We start from the raw sequence: 18593 nt of genomic DNA, 5'->3' as shown, positions 1-18593 counted from the left end.
GGTTAAGAAGACGTCTCCTGTGATATTTCCCGTGCAAAATGAGGAGTCGCCTAAATTTGAACCCGAACCCATTCACAACAATGTTCTTTGGTATTTTGAAAAAAAGCCTCCATTGAATTTATTTGTATTTTTATTTTTTAACATGAATGTTACTTGGTCAGTTCACTAAGAGACATTTATCGGCAGCTATTGTAATGAAATTGTATTGATTGCGGGTTTAATCCAGAACGATTCAAATGAAATATTCAATATATCCTCCTCTGTCCTCGTTTTTGTCTTTCTATGTCCTCCTTTTGGTACCCATGTATCTGGCAACCCTATTTGGGGCAGAGTGTTTAAGGAGTGATTAGTCAGAGTGTGACCTGTATTAATTAAGATAGAGGAGGTTAAAGTAAAATACTGAAGCTCTGTGCTTAAGAACTATTCCTAAAACAACTTGTAATCAATAAACTGTTTCTGTTTAAAAGTTCAGTACTGAATGGACCTCAGTCTTTCATAGGAATTATAGGTTGATAAAGAGATCAACTGGTGGCAGCGTGTTAAAGGGCGTGTTGGGATATTCGTGTGAGCCCTGTGTTTGGTGAAACAAGCAGGGGCCACGGGGTAAACGCCACAACTGGTGTCCAGCGGTGGGATACGAAATAATCCAGGGAAGCCAATGAGAACACTTGCTCTCCTCCTTTGCAGGACTGAAGACTGTGTGACACCAGTCTTTCCTGGATCATTTAAACTAGACCACTGCTCTCAGGTATGGGAGAAGATATTGTCCTGTCACAGTGTTGAACCAGTAGTCAATTGCTAGTCCAGCCAGCTTATATAAATGAACTGGAGTGTGTATGTCTCTCTGTGTGTGCATGCATGTAAAGTGACATGGGATGTGGTGGAAACCACATCATCTTTTCCTTTATTTCAGGCAGTAGAACTCTCTGGGACCAACCCCATGGCTGACTCAGTTTTCTTTCCTGGTCTCAAGGCCAAGCTTCAGCAGCCATGTTCCTACTTCTGTACCCTAAATTTGTCTCTAGCTACTGATCTCCAGTTACACCGTTGGGTGTACTTGCCTTTATTTTCAGTACATTCAACCCTGGAAGGATTTCACTACCACCCGTACGTACGTACGTTTGTGTGTGTGTGATGTGCTGTCAAGTCAGAACTGAATTATAGCAACCATCATTGGATTTTCAAGATAAGATATTTAAGGAGTTATTTTGCTACTGCTACCTCACCAGCATGGTTACTACGGTTGAGGGGGGAATTCAAACCCAGGTCTCCTAACTCCTAGTCCATCGTTCTATATGTTATACCACAATGGGTACTGCAGTTCAAATACAGCACTCTCCAGAAATATCTGTTCAGGTTTGTGAGAGCTCCTGGCAACCAGAGATAGGATGGAGCCCTTTGAAAGGAACTTGTGAGTGCAATTTGAGAGAGAGAGATGGAAGGAAATAGGAGAATAACTTCTAAAGATTTCTCAGATGGTGCTATCATTTCAAGATATGATACCACCATGTTCTAATTCCTAGAATAGGTTCTGCTCCTTAGAGAAGGAATGCTGCCTCAAAACCCAGAATGTGCGGCACTTCCCACAGAGATAATGTCTAGTATTCTTGTCAGTATTCTTGTCGGCACCCCCACCCACCAAAATGTTTGTTTTGACAAATGGGTTCTTTCCCTTTATCTTTCTTTAAATAAGAGCTGTTTTTTTAAGGCTTAAAGATCTGATCCCTCAGAGAATTCAAAATTTCAATCCTTTGAGCTTGTGCTAAGTATATTTACTCAAGATTTATGACAAATCCCAGAGAACAACAGGGAATTGCTAAATGCATTTCAAATAGACTGGAACTGTAGCTAAATAGCTACTAATCTATCGTCTGCCTCCCTTGTACTGGGCATCACTACTGTCAATGAAAAAGAGAGAGAGAAGAAACAACAAAAGAGAGCTTGAAGGCAATAGAAAATGTGAAAATCTTAGTCTTCTATTCATAGGAGAACCCTTTTAGAGTGACATTTCAAAAGGTAGGCTGCTGGTGAGAAAGATTTTTCTCCTGTCCCTCAGTGTTATTCTTTCCAACAGGCTTCTCGAGAAGATTCTGGCCCCTCCCTGTTGTGGCTGCATGCATGTGCATTTTCCATAGGAATAGATTCCAAGTTCAAATTCTTGCTTAATTTGCTGGCACAAAAGCCCGTGACAACTTATTACCTGCACCAAAGCTGGGGTGGACAGAACTGCTTTTCTTGCTGCTGTAGCCTTAAAAATCAGATAAATGATTTTTAGTAGTGTAGTGTCATATTATCAAAATCACAATTTCTTCACCCAACGAGGACACTCCATTAAATTTCATTGTTTATCCTGATCTACATAAGCAGAACACTTAACCAAATACGAACTTTATCGGAGTGTACAGATTAGTGCATTCATACCATAATCATGGAGGAGTTTAATTACAACAAAATTGTCTTTGGAAAGTTGCCACTGTACCACAAAGTGGCATCTCTGCAATAAATACTGTTTGTACCCAGTATTCTGAATATATTTAAACACACAAGCCCGTCTAATCTACCGGATGCTTTGTGCAGTACTGTCTTTCATATTATATGGGTCTGTGTGTACATGCATAAGCCAGAGACAGACCAGCACTTGCTCACCCCACATATACACATCACGAAGCACAATCTTCTTCAAGCCACTTGCTGCTCTTTGTTAAAGCCGTTGGCTGCAAGTGTCTTCAGAGCAATTAAAATCCAGCCAGCTGCAAAATTATTTACACACTAGGAAAATGATATTTTTAGAGGTAGCATCACGCTTTGTCAGTTGTTTTGATCTATTATGGGCAACGGGGGGAAACAAATTGGGCCCTGAGGATTTCCTAAAAGAAAGAGGCATTATTAAATTTGCAAAGGAGTTGTGGGTAATATGTCATCCCAATTGCTGTTGTTTCTAAAGTCTGTGCAGATGATTTCAACAGGCTTCAGCTCCCTGTGTTAAGAGTGCAAGGGCTACACATTTCTATTGCTTCTTAACGTGGACTTTCACAGTCTTGGTGCCCTTCCCCCGATGCCTTTCTCAACCTATATTTGGACTATAATGCCTGTACTGCACATCCATAGATCATGCTGGCTGGATTGATGGGCCGGTACCCTGAAATATCTCAAGAACACTAGTTTGAGGGTGGGGAAGGCTATTTTGGAGTAAGGAGTTGTTTGGTGCAAGACATTCACACCACTCCAGTGCCCACTAAGTACAGTAATAGTGTGTCCAGGCACTACTGAAATGGTAGAACAGAAAGGCGCTAGAGGTATGTTGATTTGTGCTTTTCAACTACAACTCCCAGAATTTCTCAGACAGCACAGTGGGCAGAGCAAAGCAACTACCTAATGCCGGGGGACATCAGTGGCAGTCCCTGATCACTACAAAACAAGCCACGTGGCTCAGTGGTTAAACTCAACTACTGCATTCAAACCTCTGTTCACAACTTGAGTTCAATCCCAGTGAGTTCAGGTAGCCAGTGGGATGATATAGAAGTCAAAACAACAACAAATTTACTTCCTAGCCCATTCCTCTGCCCATTTCCCTCTCTAGGTAGAAAATTGCAAATTCAGTACAGCCTGACCTCAACCCCAGAATTGGGAAACAAAGTTTTGCACAGAACAACATTATCTGAAACACTTTACTTTGAGTGTTTACAAGGGTATAATAAAGTTATTTGTGTGAAGTAACATGATGACTTACAACATGGATTTGTTTGTTTTGTTGTTGTTTAGTCATTAAGTCATGTCCAACTCTTCGTGACCCCATGGACCAGAGCATGCCAGGCCCTTTCACTGCCTCCCGGAGTTTGGTCAAATTCATGTTGGTAGCTTCAGTGACACTGTCAAACCATCTCATCTTGTTTGTGTACTGAATGATTTTACTTCTAAAATATTGGTTGTGGGGAGAAAAAGACCCATTTGAAGTATTATTGAAAAATAATTTTTTTTAAAAATCCACCAAAGTAGTTGCTAGCAACACATCACTAACATGTCACATTTAAAGTATGGAATGACACATTAACTGAAAAAAAAAAACCCAGAACACTTAATGCTAGCACTTTGTTTAAAAATAAAATGCTCTGCTCACACCTTATCCTAAATTGGTCTGGTGCCTTTAGATGTTGGGCAGGATGCAGCTAGGTTGCTAATGAAGGACTTAGATTCCACCCCAGTTGGCTTCTACATGTAGAAAGGAGAGGGTGGCATTTTGACCTTGCTTCAGGCAGCAAAAAATTTGAGGTCAGCCTTGACCCCAACAGTAAGCAATGCAGTGGCAGAAGCGGGAAGAGAAAGTCTAGCTATATCATCCTGAGGCCAGTGATTTTTTCTGCAACGATTTAAAATAGGAACAAGCCAGAACACAGTCGGAACAACAGGAACAGGCAAGGGGTAGGTAGGGAAGAAACTGCTAAACTCTACAATCCCTAGTAGGTTAATATCTGTATTTGATAACCAAAAACTTGCAAGCTTTTGATATCACAGGTGTTTTCAGCACCAAGCTGCAGGGGAAAAGAAGCAGTGAAAATAGGAGACCTGATCTTAAATCCATGTAGTTACCATAGTGTCAATTTTTGCTCATTAGATATTCAAATGATGCTTATCGGGTGATGTGATGGCATTAAATAGCTCACAGACTTTGCTGGGTTTCTCTGGGTGAAATCTAAGGCCATCACACCACCTGAGAAGATTTCAATGTTTGAGAATCTTTCTAAATATATATTGCATCTCAAAACACATGTCAACTACATGGACTTATGAGAAACTTAAAATCAAGCCCTTTCCCTTCTCCTCTACTTATTTATGTAGCATTTTATTTGATGAGAATATCTGTCATGTCTAAAGCTTGGCATGCTTTTTGTGACTTTTTGCAGGCCTAATTCGGGTGTTACTCCAGTGTGGATTTTGGCATTTGTTTTCTGTCACACATAGATAGCTGTGCTTTTGTTTGCCTAAACGTATCCATATGTTCATTTCTGAACAGAAATAACTTTTTGCTAATGCTTTCTCAACCATCATATGATAGGGAGCAAACTTCATCTTGTACAGTATTTATTTATACATTGTCATCCCCACCATAAACTGTGTCCAAAATGATTCACAGTAAACATTAAGATATCAAAAATGCCTAACATGTGGAAAAGACAAAAGGCCCACCAAATGTTTACAAAACATATTGATAAATTCAAAGGAAAATTCAACATTATTCTGTTCAATAAGACATTGATAACAACACAACCTAACAAGTCCAGATCAAAATGACAGGTCAGGAAATAAAGCTATCCTGCATTGCAAGAGCTGCTCAGCTGCATCACATGGGGCGACAGATGGCTTTAGTACAGTTTAGGAGAGTGATGTCATAGCTTGCACACAGATGATACATTCCTCACCTCTCCTCTAGAGGAGGCTGCCAACTGTAAAAGGGAAGTGCTAGTGATCAGTATTGGTAGCAGAGCTTCTCTGCCAGTTTTCTCAATATCTGGTACTGGATGCCAAGGAGAAGGTTGATTAAACATAGAAAGAGAGTGAAGAGAATCATTCCCACTTTTGGCGGGGGATGGATAGTAGTATAAGGGACTAGCATTGATTTTACTATGGATGACTCAAAGTTCACAGAAGGAATGGATACACACACACACACACACACACACACACACACACACACACACACACACACACACACACACACACACACACACACACACACACACAAAAAAAATCTTACAGGAAGAAGGAAACGCCAAACAATCCAGTGATCAATGAGCATGGTTATTGACAATAGATACTGAAATATGGGAAATTCTCAGGTTCAAGCTTGAGAATGGAATGAACAGACTTCCTTCACTATTAGGAGAACCTGTGGCTATCCAGATATTGATGGACTATTATTCACATAATCCTTAACCATCCGCCAGACTCACTAGAACTGATTGGAAATGGATTCCAACAAGATCTGGAAGCCTCCAAGCTCCCTAGCCATACCTGAGCACCCAGAAGAGGAGTTTTCCAGCTAGGATGTGATAATATACCGCACCTTTTTGCTGCAGGTCCACTCATCCTTTTTGTAATGGAGGTAAAGATGAGGTAAAGATGTGTTTATCTCTCTGAAGAGGGGGGAGCTGCCTTATCCAGATCCACCCGGACCAGTGTAGTTAACTATGACTGGCAGCAACTCCCTGAAGTTGTATGTGGACATCCTTCATATATCACCCATCCAGGTACTACCAAGGTCCAGCTTTGTTTACACTTCCAGTTAGAAAAGAACAGGTGTGTCCAGGATGATATATTGGTTTGTTTATATAGGAACCTACAATGGCCCAAATTAGAGTTGTGCACTGCTTTCTTGGCCGTGTGTGAATAAAAGGCACACAGCTTGGTTCCTGTTCTACCCTATGCCTTTCTGGAGACATTTCAAACCAATCTTTGCCCATGTTTGCATTGATATTTTTGTGCATCCGGATTTCAGGGAAGGACCCCATTCCCGCAAAAGAGGAAATAATAATAGCAAGGCCCGGGCACAAACTGAACAAATGGTACAACTGCATCAAGCCCCAGAATTTGGGTGTGTGTGTGTGTTGAGATGCGGGGAGGACAAAAAGGGCTCTGGTGAATATAATAGGAATCTATAGAGCTAGGTACGTTGTTTTCTTTCCCTCTTCTTTTTTTCCAGGTGGAAGGGAGAAAGCCCAGATTTCACCAACAACCTGGGAGGCTTCCTAAGGCAGATACAGGGAAGGGAAAAAGGGAGGGATTTCAAAAAGGCAGTGGATGCTCCTCTTCAAAGGGGCCAAGCAGGGACCCTATTCCTTCTTCACACCTCCAGGAGCTTCGCCTCATCTTCTTCCCTTTCTCAGCCCTCTCTTCCATCATAACAGCAAGTTGGTTTACTCAAAGGAGAAAAAATAAACAGTTTATTTCCATTGAGAAAGAAAGGCACATGACTGCAAAATGTGTCTCATAAAAACAACCATCTTATAGGCTTTGATGATGCCTTTTGCAGCACGAAAGGCAAGGAAGGTTGACCTCTACATGTGGTCCTTTTCTGTTGGTGCCAGCTCAATGATTTCCCTATGATGTAATGATAGCTTTAATTGTCTTCCACTGCTTTTGATCGCATTACATCTTTACTACAAAATTTTAACCCCACAAATGCCAGCTTTCACAGGAAAGATTTGTGGGGAATGTCTCTGAGTTCTTAATATCACCCCATGGTCATCCTGGAAACATGCACATAACCCCATTCATGATTGTGTGATTAGTCAGTGAGAAAGGTGTGCTTCTGATCACCCTGGAAAGAGACAATTTAATGAGAGTGATGTCTTTTAAAGCAACCCTTCCATCTTTTGGAAAGTCACTGTAGTCCAGCCTCCAAAAAAAGTAACCCTGCTGGTAGACCAATAAAGTCCAGCTTGGATATGGATTGGGTTTGGGCTGGAGTGCCATTACTTTTCTTACCATCAAGCACCTTTATTTGATCAATGATACTCAGTGATATCCCCAGGTTTCTTGGAACTAAGAGTGTTTTTAAAAACTAAGTGACACGGACCTGAATTATCTTTAAGGAAAACAGAGCAAAATACATGGATGACAGAGAACATGAACATCCTTATTATTTGCCAGTCTTATTATCTCTTTTTTTAAAAAAGGGAATTGACAGGACAGCTGCCTGTGATTACTTTGCACCCCAGGAAATGCTTAACTGCCAAGCAGTAAGGAGTTAGAGAAGGGATTAGAACCCAAGTAGAATCCCTGCACCTGGCCATGCTACAGCTCTATGGACCATCCACAGTGATTTTCTGACTTCAGTCTTACTTACAGTGAGACCAAAGCCAAAACAAGTCCTTTCATCTCACTGCTATTAGCAATGACACCAATTAGAAATTGCATCTCTCACTTTTTGAAAAGGATTGATTTAAACGAAATTTAAAATACTGATGTTTTAAACCCAATTAACTCCTAATTCATTTTACAGTAAATCCATAGCAGCACCTGGAAGTTATAAATAACACAACTACAAATCAGTTACTGTTCTTCCAAATGATGATGTAAGAAAAAAATCATGTTTCTAAAGCAGCATAATCAGTGGTAATGACAGGTTAAATATCAACAACTTTGCAATGAGGTGTAACACGAAGTATTTTCTAACTGCTTTTTAGTTACTGCTAAAGAGGATATTTTTAGGCATTGTAGAGACATTTCAGTGAAATTGTTCATGTTTATTCATTTATCAATTCTGGAAGTCCCCTCCCCAAATGTAATCAGAAATTAAGAAAAACTGAAAAGTAACATAATTAGTACTGTAATTGCTTTTTAACCATTGCAATGAATAATGGCAGCAAACTAGCTGGTAAACACTACAATGAGTAACAGAAGCAACTTACTTTTAAAATGTAACTTTTTAAAATCATGAGCAAGATGATTAAGTATGCCCCAGGTAAATACCTAAATGCTTACAAATAAATGTCAGGTACATACAGTGTATTCCTACAATAACCAGAGAGTGCAACGGTCAGTCATAGTTTGTGCATCATCACAGCTCTGAGAAACCCAGATGCCTGAAATTTGTCAGAGATACTGTGAAGACCCCGAGATCACACATCTCAAAGGTATTTTATTTTTAAAAATTGATTAATGATAATAATTGTGTGCCACTGACCTATGGTAATCCTTTTCAGGGTTTTCCAGGTAGAAAATACTCAGAAGTGGTTTCCCATTCCCCTTTTCTGGCTATGTCCTGGGACTTTGTGCAGCTTGCCCAAGGCCACACAGGCTGGCTTTATGAACAGGAGGCATAGCTGCGAATCGAACTCTCAATTTCTGCCTCTGCAGCCAGATTCCTAAACCGCTGAGCTATCCAGCCAACTTTAAAATTGATTAATTTGGATTAATTACAACCTGTTCATAGCTTCCAGTATCATACAGAGTCACTAGATAGCAGACACCTGGCTCCTCAAAATTATGATGCCTCCACATACATATCTGAAAGACCTTGTCTTCATGTATGAGCCCTATACTATATGTATTAAGATCCTCAGGGAGTGCTTTCTCTTGGTCCCATCACTCTCACTAGCATGTCTCCTAAGGATCCATTAGAGCTTTTTCTGTGGCTGCTCCCACATGATAGAACTCTCTCTCTCTCCCTCAGAAAGTGCAGTTCGCTTCTGGCTTCTTTTCCTTCTGCAGGTGAAAATATACCTCTCTACACAGACTTTTGGGGAACCAGGAGACAATTAAGATGAGGAGGTCTTTCAAAATGTATGCATAGTTTTTGAATTATATTTTAATATGGATGCATTACAGTTTTAAATCTTAATGAATGGTAGTAGGCATCCTTCAATCTCAAGAGACTATAGTAACGTGCTCTGTGTGGAGGTCTTGGAACAGCGTCTAGTGTGCCTGAGAAGGCCAATTCGAGAGTGACGATCCCACACTGAAGACAAATACAATTTGTCCTTTGTCCAGCTCCCTGATTTTGCTGGTTTCAGGACTGCCTCTTTGCCTCAGCCTGCTGTACAAGAGTCTCTTCAAATTGGGAGAGGCTGTGATGCATTGCCTGCCTCCAGGCGGAATGGTCAGATGTAAAGATTTCCCATCTGTTGAGGTCCATTCCTAAGGCCTTCAGATCCCGCTTGCAGATATCCTTGTATCGCAGCTGTGGTCTCCCTCTGGGGTGATTTCCCTGCACTAATTCTCCATACAGGAGATCTTTGGGAGTTTGACCATCAGCTATTCTCACGACATGCCCAAGCCAACGCAGACATTGCTGTTTCAGTAATGTATACATGCTAAAAATTCCACCTCGTCCTAGGACTACTCCATTGGGAACTTTGTCCTGCCAGGTGATACCAAAAATGCATCAGAGACAACGCATGTGTAACGTGTTCAGCTTCCTCTCCTGCCATGCACAAAGGGTCCAGGAGTCACTGCAGTACAGGAGTGAGCTCAGGACACAGGCTCTATAGACCTGAATCTTGGTGTATGCCGGCAGCTTCTTATTAAGCCATACTCTCTTTGTGAGTCTAGAGAACATAGTAGCTGTGTTGCCAATGCATTTATGCAGCTCAACATCTAGGGAGAGAGTGTCAAGGTACACAAAGTCATGAACAACCTCCAATTCCTGTGTGGAGATGGTAATAGAGGGAGGTGAGTCCACTCCTTGGGCCATGACTTGTGTTTTCTTCAGGCTGATGTTAATCCAAAGTCTTGGCAGGCCTTGCTAAAATGAGTCATGAGTTATTGGAGGTCTTCAACGGAGTGGGCAACAATGGCTGCATCATCGGCGAAGAGGAAGTCCCACATGCATTTCAGCTGGATTTTGGTCTTCGCTCTCAATCTAGAGGGATTAAAGAGCTTTCCATCTGATCTAGTCCGGAGATAGACACCTTCTGCTGCAGTTCCAAAGGCATGTTTCAGCATGACAGCAAAAAAAGATCCCAAAAAGGGTTGGCGCAAGGACACAGCCCTGTTTCACTCTGCTTCAGATGTCAAATGGATAGTTAAAGTGGTCAGGCACTCCCATTTCTTTAAGAACTTGCCATAGTTTGCTGTGGTCCACACAGTCAAAGGCTTGTGCATAATCAATGAAGCAGAAGTAGATGTTTTTCTGGAACTCTCTGGCTTTCTCCTTAATCCAGCACATGTTAGCAATTTGGTCTCTAGTTCCTCTGCCCCTTTGAAATCTAGCTTGTACTTCTGGGAGTTCTCGGTCCACATACTGCTTAAGCCTACCTTGTAGGATTTTGAGCATAACCTTGCTAGCATGTGAAATGAGTGCAATTGTATGGTAGTTGGAGCATTCTTTGCTACAGCCCTTCTTTGGGATTGGGATGTAGACTGATCTTTTCCAATCCTCTGACCACTGTTGAGTTTTCCAAACTTTCTGGCATATTGAATGTAGCACCTTAACAGCATCATCTTTTAAGATTTTAAATAGTTTGACTGGACTCCTCCACTGGCCTTGTTGTTAGCCATGCTTTCTAAGGCCCACTTGACTTCACTCTCCAGGATGTCTGGCTCAAGGTCAGCGGCCACACTATCTGGGTTGTCCAGGACATCCAGATCTTTCCGGTATAATTCCTCTGTGTATTCTTGCCACGAGCTTGTGTTTTGCTATAAGAAGTTGATGGTCAGAGCCACAATCAGCTCCAGTTCTTGTTTTTGCTGACTGTATAGAGCTTCTCCATCTTCGGCTGCCATTCTACCTGACTGTTTTTCAGAAAATGAATCAGCTACTGCTGGTCAATGTGCTTAGACAATAAATAGTCACAGCTCTGGCTGAAATCAAAATTTGCAACCTTAAGGATTTAAAATTCCAGAGTGAAATTCCTGCAGTCTCTTCAAGCACAAGTAGACACACCATGTGAAGCCTTGCTAAATGCCATTGGTATCACGGGCTAATATTTATTTATTTATTTATTTATTTATTTATTTATTTATTTATTTATTTATTTATTTATTTATTTATTTATTTATTTATTTATTTATTTATTTATTTATTTATTTTTATTTTATTTTATTTTATTTTATTTTATTTTATTTGTATCCCACCTATCTGGTCAATCGAGGACCACTCTAGGCGGCTAGAGTGACAGACCTCAACAATGAATCCTAGGACAGTACAATCATGTGTTACAAGGAAGATGGTTGTCTCTTGTCTTCTCTTCCTCTGAAGGGTAGTAGTATTTTGTAATTGCATCTTGAATTTTGACTGCACTGGGAGCAGGAAAGCGGAGGCTGAGGTGCTGTAGTCAAGGAAAGGGAGAAAAATGGGGTGGGGGTAATGACACCCCCCCCAGGTAATGTAATCTTTTAGGCTGCAATCCATCCTGTATGTACTGATCAAGAACAAAGTCTCACAAACTCAGTGGTACTTACTTTTTAATAAGCATGTGTCTCATCGCCCTTTCCCGCCTCATATTTTGCCACATTCCTAGGATTCTTGCTTCCCTCAACAGCAACCTGCCATGCACTACAGCATACAGTCTTTTTTATTTTTTTAAAAAAATCCTATACAGTATGTCTGGTCATGCATGATTGGCTGGGCTGCCAGCTGCTGAAATCTCTGGAGCCCATTTAAATCTTGATGTCAGAGGCCAATTTTCCCCTTCCTTCAGTTTGGGCAAACAGCCCACTATGTAATCTCTAGAGAGCAACTTGAAATTGTTGGTCACTTGCATGTCGTATGCCATGGAAGCAGACTTGTGGTTAGAGCTTCCCTCCTGGGATTAGGAAGGTCTAAAGTTGAAAATAATGATCTTCCATAAACACAACAGAGCAATTGCTTTGATTAGGAAAACATGTGTCATCCCTAAAGTGAAAGCAGATGGACTCTAACTATGACAGTGATAAAACATGGTCACTTTTCAAGAAGCGCAACAGACTGAATCAGCTGGGGTATGCTGATCAAAACTCTGGATTTTTACTGTATGAAAGCAGAATTGCATTTTGCTTTTCAGTTGAGAATCCTCTGGAATAAACTATCCTGCTATCAAACATGGGCCAAGGGAAATGAAAACAATGCCTGAGATTTTCTTTCACGAACTCATGCAGGAAACATGATCGGCCATTGCTGCCTTTCCACATTCTGAAATGTCATTTACAAACACTGAATGAAGCTGTGCTGAGAGTAGAGCCGGGCTGCTATTTCCAGCCTTTTTATCCATGTTTCATTGGCAGAGAGATATCATGTTAAATCCCTGAGGTTGGTTCATACACGATTTTGGAATATCTGAATTTCCTGCCTCCTGAGCATTTTACTGGGGTATGCCATCCCCTCCCCACATACGCATGAATCCTGAAGGATCTCCAAGGCAAAAGTGTGTGTGTGTGTGTGTGTGTGTGTGTGTGTGTGTGTGTGTGTGTGTGTGTGTGTGTGTGTGTGTGTGTGTGTGTGTGTGTGTGTGTGTGTGTGTGTGTGTGTGTTGGATTGCTTCTCTTGTTGCCTTGTGGCAACAATATTTAGGGAGTATAAAGCTCCCTCATTTTCTCTGATTATTTTGACTCTTTTGTCCACCACATTTACCTCCCTGTAATTCACTTAAGCATGGCCACTACAAGGACAGAGTGATTCTAGTGAAAGTTGCTGATCCTCCCTCAGATTTAGCCCATCCTCTGAAAAAAAGCCAAAACCACCTTCCTCCTACTTTTGAGGCTTAGAAAAGGAGCCATAAATTTAAGAAGCAGGAGAGGCGAGATCACAAAACTAGCAGTCTGGTTGGTGGATTCTGGGAGTTGTAATCCAAAAATGTTTCCAAACTTGGGACTGTAGATACATTGTTATTACCAGCTATTACCTCAGTTAACCTGCTTTTAAAACCATGTCTACAATGAAGAAGCTGGAAATTGTGGCCACTTCAGGGGTTTGTCTGCCCAGTTTTGTACAGGATGATGGGTGGTCTCTAGTCTGACAGGATGGGGCTTAATGACCACCCCCTGCTATAATGAGGCAGCAGAGGTCAGCAATAAAATTAACATCTATTGTCTTTTCACCTGCCATTGCCTCTTGTGGGGCTCATTCATGGGGGAAAGGGGCAGAGAGCTACCAGCTGCTGAAACACTTAAAAGCTGACATCTTCAAGTGGACCCACCACCATCTTCTCACATGGCCTCTCCCAGGTTTTGTAATTTTCCCATTCCAGAGCCATTTTATTGAATAAAATAATACAATACGGAGAATTGCACACATTTCCAGGAGAGAATCAAGTGCAGTAATATTTATAGACGTAAATTCAGAAACTTTACAGAGTTTGTATAGTTATGTGTGAAATAATGATCAATATCCTTTTTTAAAAAAAATCCCAGTATAATGCAAGCAGCATAAATCTGAGTAGCAAATCATGACAATTTCAGAAAACAGTAGGAATATGCAATAGCGCCAAGATGCAGACTCATGCTTTGGAATTTTAAAAATGCAGAACTTCTAGATATTTGGAACTCAGTTGCAGGCATTATGAATAACATATCATCATTACTTCCCCCTTTTAAAAAACTACAAACAGGCAACACATTTTGAAAGAATTTCCCTGACGCCTCTTCCCTGTTCTCTGACGCCTGCTCAGTGATTGCCCCAAACAAAACGACTAGACACCAACAGCCAGTAGTGTCTAGGTATCAGGGAATGACTGTAATGAGCATACTAATTGAACTCGGCACAGTGGAAATGCCAGCAGCGCTGGGGAAGCAGAGGACAGGCCACACTGGCAAGTGGGCAAACACCTTGGACAGCACTAGCAGGCAAACTGGAGCAGCAGGCACCCTGTGGAACTGGACATGAGGCACAATATAGTTGAATGAGTGAGTAGCAGAGGGAAGAGTGAAAGAGACAGAAGGAGGGGGCAGACGGAAGCATGGTGCACCTAGTACTGTGAGCAGAATATGCCCTTCTTTCTTACTTAAAGGGGACTGACTTCAGGGAAGCCTAGCAATGATAGATTGACCTTAAGGATAGTCAGTTTTTCTACAGATCCAGGTTCCAGGTGTGAACATCTGAATGCACACACTTAGGTGTTTACTGTTATGCATGTTGATACCTTAACTTGCTGCAATTTGCCACTGGCATTTATTCCAGCACACGACTAACAGGATTTTCACCACCCAATTTTTTTTAAAAAAATTGCTCAAAGATGTGGGATTCCATTGAGCTCTATGACACTGAGTATGTATACAGCAATTTCCCCTTTGCAGCCGTTTTTCATTCAGCCCTCTCTTTCTGAGTGATTAGTAAAGCCACCCTGTCTGTCATCCACCAATGCCAGAGGTGGCCCTGCCGGAATGCCGGGTGACTGTAGAGAGCTCTGCCCTATCTCTTGCTCACAGTTTTGTCTGTGTAACGATGCCTTCATTTTTGCCCTTTCTACTGTCTGGATTTAAAAAAAAAAAACTCTTTAAAAGAATCAACTCTTTTAAATTGTTATCTAGTTCTGTGAACTTTGTGCTTGCAGGTCTGTGTGATATTTTTACTTGAACAAAGCTGAAAATGGGCCACTGGCAGGGATACTGTATATGGTAGGACTCCATAAACTTAATAATCCACCTGGAGGGTAAAAAAAGAGAGAGAGAGAGCAATGCGACTTGTGCTGCTTTGTAGTTGTCTTTTGGGGTGGGCAGAAGTCATACCTTGTGCAGGTGTATGTATAATTTTTGGCTTGAGGTCTTGTATAGTTCACTGGGCAAGCTCAGTCCAACAGGACCTCACAATTTGGTTTCATTGAAAACCAAATGTGCATCTTTGATCATACTCAAAATCATGAGTATTCCATTACTCATGACATATGTTTGCTGAGCAGCAGAATGAATTAACTGCCATTGCAATCTGATTATCTGATGGGGAGGGTAGATAGTAATAAAGCTCAGCACATGATTGCATTTTTTCTTTAATTATATTTTTAGTTTTGTATAACTTGTATCTAAAATGTTCGTTTTTTCTTTATTTTGCTTCTTTTATGCTGGGCCTCATCTGATCAGATAAATTATTTTCCATTGGTGCGGTTACCTTCTCTCTCTCTTTCTCCACACACACCACTTATTCTCCAATAGACTGCAATGGCCTATGGCTAAAAACAATAAAGGGCATCTTTATCATTAATAACATCTATTCCCTAGTGATCAATTTATTTTTATTTAATAGCAAATTTATTGTGGATGACAGTGGCGGATAATGAAAAATGCTGTGTTGCTGATGGTAAATGATCCTCTGTTTTTCTTGACAGCTTGCCAGTTCCTCAGCTGCAGAATTATACCACCATCCATCTTCATCATGAATGCTTTCAAAAGTGTTATTAAACAGCAGGAAAGAATGGCACTCAACAGTGTTTTAAGTCAGTTAAGGGGTAAACCTGAGCAGTTTCCTGCTGGGAATTCCAAACACAGTCCTCACATCTCGGTATTGTTCATACCTAACCAGAAATGTGTCTGTGCATGGTAGCGTATGTATACATAGACACATGTATCTGGGTATGTATGAGTCTATATTTATATGTGTGTGTAGAGAGAGAGAGTTGTGTGTATGTATGCCATGTACATTGTCTTTGGACAAATGTATAAATATGAACAGAATCAGCGATACTTCTGTGTTTCCATTGTGACCACAGTGCAGAGCAAAGAGCTGCTGGTTGCCTACAGGGAAGAGCCACACCCCCACAGTTGTTCACAGATTCACACAACACAATCAGTAGTGTGGAAGGAGGAAGAAAAACTAAGGAAAGTGGTTAGGAGAGTATAGTCATTACATTAGAACTGCCCCTTCATTGCCTTTCCTGCCACAAAGTTATTGATTAAATCTTTAAAGTCTTGGGGCCACAGCACAATTAATTTCAAACCCAGGGACCAGAAAGAGCTTGGGCACAGAGAAAGGATGGAAAGTGGTGAATAGCAGGCTCCCTCCCTTATTCTAGCTCTACCCGTTGCCCTTTTAAAGTTCCTCCCTCCCTGCTTTCCTGGTAGCTGCCTCAGAAAGCTGATAGGATCTTCGCTGCAATTGAAAGCATGGGGGAAAATATAAATAGACAGACACCCCCCCAATTCTGCACTGGTGCCCTTCTATTCTCTAGGCACCAGATAATTTATGACCAGGTTTTGCTGCTTGCATATTCCCAACTGCAGGAACGGGGTCTTCCCAAAGATCCAGAAATGCACAAATACTTTAACAGACCCAAGACAAGGATCAGTTCAGAGTGTCAAGAAAAGAGTACAGAGCAGGTTGACCCAATTATTTTTACTTAGGTGCAGAACAGATCAGGATGTGCTTTTGTACATCCCATATCTGTACATGGAGGAGAGGGAGAGACTCCAAGGTAACCTTTTGGACAAGATCCAGTATTTTGGTCTTTTGGGTTTCTTACTTTCTTCTCTCATAGTTCTTCTGTTAGATGTTTGTGCAGATCTTGTTTCTAAACTTGTATGGTTTGATTGAAGAACAGCTTAGATTAGATCTCCACAGTTAAGAATAACAATTGGAAAGCATTCTTCTTCCTTGCAATCAGCCTCTGTTGAGACCAGCCGGATCATCCCTACCATTAAGCAGACTGAGGTGATCACCTCAGGTGGTAGATACTGGAGGAAGGAGTGATGGGAAGTGCTGAAATGTTCAGCTGTGTATGTATGTCACATACAGTGCTTCCTAGACTAGCCTGGTGCTCTCAGGTGTGGTGAGGAACATGGTCCCATCATCATTTTGAGGTAAATGTTAACTGCTAATTGGCTTCTGTAGAAGAAATGGAGGAGGCACCGTCTTGTCCTTTGCCTCTGGTGGCAGAATATGAATTTTTCATTGTGAGAGGAAGGGTATGTCTGTTTTTATCTTTGCATTGGTTAGACCAAATAATTCCCAAAGAAACAGAATTTCCTGGGTGGCTGCTGAAAGCAGTGACTTGTGGACATGCAAAGAGAGGGTTCCTCTCCAAGGAAAGTAGTGTTTATTAAACATTCTCTGCAGATTTTTTTTAGTTAATTCTTCTAATGTGTATAATAAAGAGATGAAGACTTTCGTAATTAGAAAAGTAGGGAAAGCTACCCTACACACTGGTGTTGTGATATATTTGTATAGGCACTCACCAGGACAGTCCCAGAGCCACTCCTACAAAGAGTATACAAAACTGCAAGCCACATGTCTTAGTCCATATCCATAAACAGTTGTCACCTCCATTAGCAGCTGTCATTTTTTTTAAAACTAGTGAGTCTTATTTGCCTACTTGAGATTAAACCAGCTCCACATACTTTGGAATGGAGAAGGTGGGGCTTCAAACAACTTGTAGCTGCTGTGGAGTCCCCTTCCCCTGCAGCACCTGTGAGCTGTAGTTAAGTTTAGAAGGAAAGGGAACCCTGAGGAGGGAATGCACAGAATGAATTGTCGCAGCGTGTTGAAAAGACCTGGCACTCTGACTTTAGGAGCCTTCCCTCTGCTACGCCACTGGTCTTCCACATGTATAATGTTACAATTCCTTAGGCCACCAACAACAACATTAAGGCAAGATGTTGTTGTCTCAAAGCACTTCATTTAATAATAATTTAGCCTTTCCAATCTCTCATTCTTTGTTTCCTTAGAGGAAGCTGCAGCTGCAGTCACTTAGCTTCTTCTCCCATTAAGTCTAGCTCAATTGGAAATGATTCAACCCCACTGCAGTCCCTCTCTGATGTGCAGCATTTACAAGCTGACCACTAAGCTCAAACTTTACTTCAGGAACCCAGCCACAGATGAAGAGAAGAAATGGAAGACAGGAAGGGTGGTCCTCCACAGCTTTGTGCCAGCAGGAATCAAAACATCTGCTGAGGTGGAATGGAGCAATGGATGGGCAGTTGGGCAAATCTTTTTGAAAACACGATCCTAACATGAAGTTCTGGGGATGGAAGCATCCATATTTTCAGATCTACATGTTAGTCTATAACAGCAAAAACAACGATTCCAACAAGTTTTATTTGGCATAAGATTGTCTTTAAAGTGCCATAAAGCGCCTAGTTGTTTTCACTTGGATTTGAACTTTGGGCGTGGAATGTGCGCTGGAAGGCAAAGAAGGTTTGTATAGAGACAGAGTCCTGCTAAAATTTTCCTCATTACAATTTCTACACATTTC

The sequence above is a fragment of the Pogona vitticeps genome, chromosome 5 (genome assembly GCF_051106095.1).
Source record: "Pogona vitticeps strain Pit_001003342236 chromosome 5, PviZW2.1, whole genome shotgun sequence".
Taxonomy (NCBI): Eukaryota; Metazoa; Chordata; class Lepidosauria; order Squamata; family Agamidae; genus Pogona; species Pogona vitticeps.
Note: the sequence above shows the minus strand (reverse complement) of the source record.